Raw genomic sequence first — 5,869 nt, forward strand, 5'->3', positions numbered from 1 at the left:
GATGGGTTGCCGCAATGTACAACAACATTGGTTTGCCGATGTTTGGCGCGGCCAGGATTGGGTTGGTTGCCAAAATGGCCTTTATTTCTTCCAATCCGGTTGTGGCAGCATCCGTCCACTCAAAGTGTTCGGTGCACTGGAGGAGGCGATAAAGGGGTAAAGCCTTTTCTCCTAAGCGGGAGATAAAGCGGGTTAGAGCCGCCACACATCCTGTTAACTTTTGGATTTGTTTGAGGTCTGTTGGGGTAGCCAACTGTGACAAAGCTATGATTTTGGCCGAATTAGCTTCAATACCTCTACTGGAGACAATGAAACCCAGGAGCTTTCCAGCTGGTACGCCGAAAACACATTTTTCCGGATTGAGCTTAATGTCGTATGTTAGGAGGTTGACGAATGTGAGCCTCAAGTCGTCTATCAAAGAGTCGACGTGTTTGGTTTTGACGACCACATCGTCTACGTATGCCTCTACTGTTTTGCTGATTTGTTTCTCCAGACATGTCTGAATCATGCGCTGATATGTTGCGCCGGCGTTTTTGAGCCCAAAAGGCATTGTGTTGAAACAGAAGGGACCGTATGGTGTGATGAATGCCGTTGCGGCTTGGTCGGACTCCGCCATCTTGATTTGGTGGTAACCAGAGTATGCGTCGAGGAAACACAATGACTCGTGTCCTGCGGTAGCATCGATAATTTGGTCGATGCGGGGGAGGGGGAAGGGATCCTTTGGGCAAGCTTTATTGAGGTCCTTGAAATCGACACAAAAGCGCCATGATTTATCCTTCTTTGGTACCATCACCAAGTTTGCTAGCCAGTCCGGGTGTTTTATCTCTCTGATGAATCCGGCCTCCAATAACTTGGCTAGTTCCTCTCCCATGGCTTGTCTCCTAGGTTCGGAGAAACGCCGAAGAGTTTGCTTGACCGGCTTGAATCCCTTTATGATATTGAGGCTATGCTCGGCCAGCCTGCGTGGGATTCCTGGCATGTCTGAGGGGTGCCAGGCGAATATGTCCCAATTCTCACGCAAGAACTCTCGTAGTGCGGCGTCCACGGCGGGTTTTAACTGTGCCCCGATGGAGGCTATTTTTGTAGGGTCCGTTGGGTGGACTTGGAATTTGACTATTTCATCCGCTGGTTTAAAAGATCTGGACTTGGATATCTTATCGAGTATCATGTTGTCCCTGTCCATTGTGGAGCGTAGCGTGGTTAGCTCCTTGGCCGAGAGGGCTTCGGATAATGCCTCGACGGACAGTGCGGCTGTTTTGTTTTCGGCTCAGAGTGTTGTGTCCGGATCACTAGCGAGGGTGATGATTCCGTTGGGCCTGGGCATTTTGAGCTTCATGTACCCGTAATGGGGTACGGCTTGGAAGATCGTGAATGCCTCACGTCCTAAAAGGGCGTGGTATCCACTGCTGAACGGGGCCACTTGAAATGTAATTTCTTCGGACTTGTAATTCTCTGGCGTACTGAATACTACATCTAGTGTGATTTTCCCAGCGCATCGTGCCTCCCGACTGGGTATGATTCCCCTGAAGGTTGTGCTACTTTGCTTAATGCGGTTCCAGTCTATTTCCATTTTTGAAGAGTTTCCTCATAGATGAGGTTTAATCCGCTGCCGCCGTCCATGAGTACTTTGGTGAGTCGAAAGCCGTCCACAATTGGACTGAGGACCAGTGCATCTGGTGCTCGGGCTGTTCGGAATTTAGGTTCGTCACTGGCATTGAAGGTAATAGTCGTGTCACTCCATGGATTTATTGCTGCTAAATGGCAGATTTCGGCCATGCCGCGGAGTGTTCGCTTGCGCCTATTATTTGACGCAAATGTCTCAAAGACTGTTAACACCGTTTTATTATCCACGGGATGGTGCTCTATGGCATTTGGGATAAGAAGATCCTCACCACTTTTGGCCACCTGCCGGAGTATCCAACATGCTCTAAGGCTGTGTGTTGGTATTGTATCCGTTGTACTGTGAATTTTGCAGGGTCCGTTAAGCCATCCCTCCAGTACGGTTCCATGCCCTGTAGAGGGTTTTTGTTTCTTTGCAACTAGCTCGGGCGTCTTATGATAGTGCACCCTTTTACTTTGGACTGGTGTATATTCGGAGCCAGATTATCCCAAAATTTCGTTTCGCTTTTCCAGGCGCTTTCCATCACACAGTACTTTCATACTATTGATGCCAAGTCAGTGAAGCGTGATATGTCACGGCGACTTAAGGCGTTAAGGATTCCCTTGTCCGTGCAATTATTGCAGAAAAGTGAGACTGCATCTTCCTCGCGACAGTCCTTAACCTTGTTCATCACAAGGAGGAATCTAGCCCAATAATGATGTATTGTTTCATGGGGCTCTTGCCTGATGTGGGAAAGATCGTTTATGTCTGGGTGGCTGGGTGAATTTGAGTCCGAATCCCTACCTGATCTGAGACCCAGGGGCCGAGGCATTTCCAATCTTGGAAGTTCGGGTTCCAGAGTGTTACCCGATAAATTTGGCCCGCTGCCTGATTCTAGGTTCAGGGCTTGGGTAATGTCCTCCCATAAGCGGGTATCCGGCTCGGAGAGCTCAGGAATCCGGACATAGTTAGTCCTCAAAATAGAGGAAGAGTTGCCGCATTGTTCCTCCACCACCGCAACGTGATGGGTGACCGGTGGAGAGTTAATCTCCCTTTGATCGGGTTTAAGCCCAATCCGATCATAGTTCGTAGCGACTCCCAAGGCGGCTATGCGATCCAAGAGTTCATTTAGGGAAGAGAGCTCCAATGGATCCATCTGCTCGGCGACTTCCGAGCCGACGTGGAGGCTGTTTTTGATGACCCGAGAAGTCATCATCGGTGCAGCTGCCGAACAAGCAGTCATGACGAAACTGCCTAGCCGGAGAGTTTGGCCGACAGCCAGAGCTCCCCCGGCGGTGATGTTTCTTTTAACAACGAGACGAGGCATCCTTCCTTACGGCGCCGCCACAGAGGAACTCTCAATGAAAGCACCAATGTCGGTGTCAAAACCGGCGGATCTCGGGTAGGGGGTCCCGAACTGTCCGTCTAAGGCAGATGGTAACAGGAGGCAGGGGACATGATGTTTTACCCAGGTTCAGGCCCTCTTGATGGAGGTAAAACCCTATGTCCTGCTTGATTAATTCTTGATGATATGAGTATTACAAGAGTTGATCTACCACGAGATCGAAGAGGCTAAACCCTAGAGGCTAGCCTATGGTATGATTGTTTGTTGTCCTACGGACTAAAACCCTCCGGTTTATATAGACACTAGAGGGGGCTAGGGTTACACAAGGTCGGTTACAAAGGAGGAGATATACACATCCGTATTGCCTAGCTTGCCTTCCACGCCAAGTAGAGTCCCATCCGGACACGAGACGGAGTCTTCAATCTTGTATCTTCATAGTCCAACAGTCCGGGCAAAGGATATAATCCGGATGTCCGGATACCCCCTAATCCAGGACTCCCTCAATCCCATCTCAGATTTCATGGCCTCAAGCCATTTTGCGGAATCTGGGCTCATCATCGCTTCCTTGTAGTTCGTAGGTTCGTCATCACTACTAGAAAAAGGGCTATAGATGGGATTGATACTAATGGCGCACCAGACGAGCGGTGCGCCATTAGTGGCGCACCACCTACTGATACGCCATTAGAGTTGAAACTACTAATGGCGCACCTGGCCCCGGGTGCGCCATTAGTATCATTTTTTTTAACTAGTGCGCCTGTCCAAACATACTAATGGCGCATCCAGACACAGTGCGCCATTACTAGTTGTAACTAGTAATGGCGCACCCGCCGGAAAGTGCGCCACTAATGTTGTTTTTTTTATTATATTTTTTATTCCCTTTTTTGCAAAACTACTAATGGCGCACTGTTCCACCGTGCGCCATTACTAGTTTAAACTAGTAATGGCGCACTATGGGACAGTGCGCCATTAGTATTTTTTTTTGCAAAACTACTAATGGCGCACCACCAGGAGGTGCGCCATTAGTAACCTGGATTACTAATGGCGCATTTAGAGTTGGTGCGCCATTAGTAAGTGGGTAGCAACAAGATATTTTGGACAGCCTCTCCTACCCACACTCACTTTCTCCCCACTTCATTCTCTCCAACTCCTCCTTGTCTCGGGTGGCTCCTCTTTTTCACGTCATTTCCACCATAGATTCATTCAATTTAAGTGGTTAAATTACCTTGTTTTGATAGGTAAGTAAGGGGGAAGCTATATTTATGTTGTTCTCCCTACAACAATGTGCACATGCACTTTTTACGGCCTAGCTAGATCTATGTATGTTCGTGGTGTTGCATATGTTTGTGGTGTTGCATATGTGTTTGTGTTTGGAGGTGTACCGGTATTTGAAATTCGATAGTTGCCAATATTTTGCCGGAATGTTGATTCATTTCCGTTTCGGCGAGAATTTTGGCATTAAGCATTCTTTTTGGTCCTATTTTTAGGGAAAGTCATGCCAAATTTTTTCTTGGTTCTAAAATATCGTTTTGCTCTACCCCGCAGGCGACCATGGTCCGCATGATGACCGAAGGCATCATGAATAGGTTTTTGAGGTCCGCGAAGGCCGAGATGCTTCAAAAGAACGAGACGGAGATAAGATGTCCGTGTCGAAGATGCAAGCTAAAGAGCCTTATTGCGGACCCGGAATCCGGGCAGGTGCGGGACCACCTGCTCTTGCGTGGTTTCATGGATGGCTATCGGTGGCAAGGTGATGAAGATGACTACGAAGTCGTCCATGGGGGCCGGGCAAGAAATGAGGAAGGGCAGCAAGACAACCACCACGGCTCGGGCGTGCGAGAAGACGAAGAATCCCCAGGAGATGATCACGACGGTGATGCTGTACACATTCATCATGTAGAAGATGCAGGACATGATGATGAGGAAGATGCCGGAGCAGTCGACGGGCATGATCATGAAGATGATGATGCCGGCGGAGCAGACGACGCTGGACCATCGATGGGCTGGGTGCAGGACCCTCATATTCAAGAGCTGCTTCTCAAGCAGACGGATAACGCAAGAGCTGCCGCCCAAGAGAAAGCCAAGATGGATCAACTTGAGTTAGACGCGGTTACTCCATTGTATGAAGGATGCAGGCCCGAGGATACCCGCCTGAAAGTAACGCTCATGGCTCTGGAGATGAAGGTAAAACACAAAATGACCGACGCATGCTTCGACGAGAACATGTCATTCTGGCACGAACGTCTTCCCGAGGGGAACAAGTGCCCGACCAGTTTGGAGGAGGCGAAGAAAATCGTGTGTCCTCTGGATTTACCGCACATGAAATACCATGTGTGCATGAACAATTGCATCATTTATCGGGACGAGCACGCGGAGTCTACCATATGTCCGGTGTGCGGCGTCACTCGATACAAGAAGAGGAAGAAAGCTCCTCGAAAAGTGGTGTGGTACTTTCCGATCACTCCTCGTCTGCAGCGGTATTTCGCGGACCCTAAGGTAGCAAAGCTCCTGCATTGGCACGCGGATAGGGAGGAGAAGAAGCGAGAAGATGACGCAAATGATCCGGAGATAGATAAAAAAGACAAGATGCTGAGTCACCCTAAGGATGCGAGCCAGTGGCAAGCGTTGAACTTCGAAGACCCAGAATTTGGGAATGATCCAAGGAACATCGTGCTGGGCGCGAGCACCGATGGAGTCAATCCGTTTGGCAGCCAGAGAAGCACACATAGCACCTGGCCTGTGTTTGTGTGGATGTACAACCTTCCCCCCTGGTTGTGCATGAAGAGGAAGTACATTCACATGAGTATGCTAATTGAAGGACCGAAACAACCAGGGAACGACATCAATCTGTATCTGGGGCTGCTGAAAGAGGAGCTTGACACGCTGTGGAAAACGCCAGCCAATACGTGGGACGCCGCAGAGAAAGA

The sequence above is a fragment of the Triticum dicoccoides genome, chromosome 2A, assembly GCF_002162155.2.
Source record: "Triticum dicoccoides isolate Atlit2015 ecotype Zavitan chromosome 2A, WEW_v2.0, whole genome shotgun sequence".
In the NCBI taxonomy this organism is placed as follows: domain Eukaryota; kingdom Viridiplantae; phylum Streptophyta; class Magnoliopsida; order Poales; family Poaceae; genus Triticum; species Triticum dicoccoides.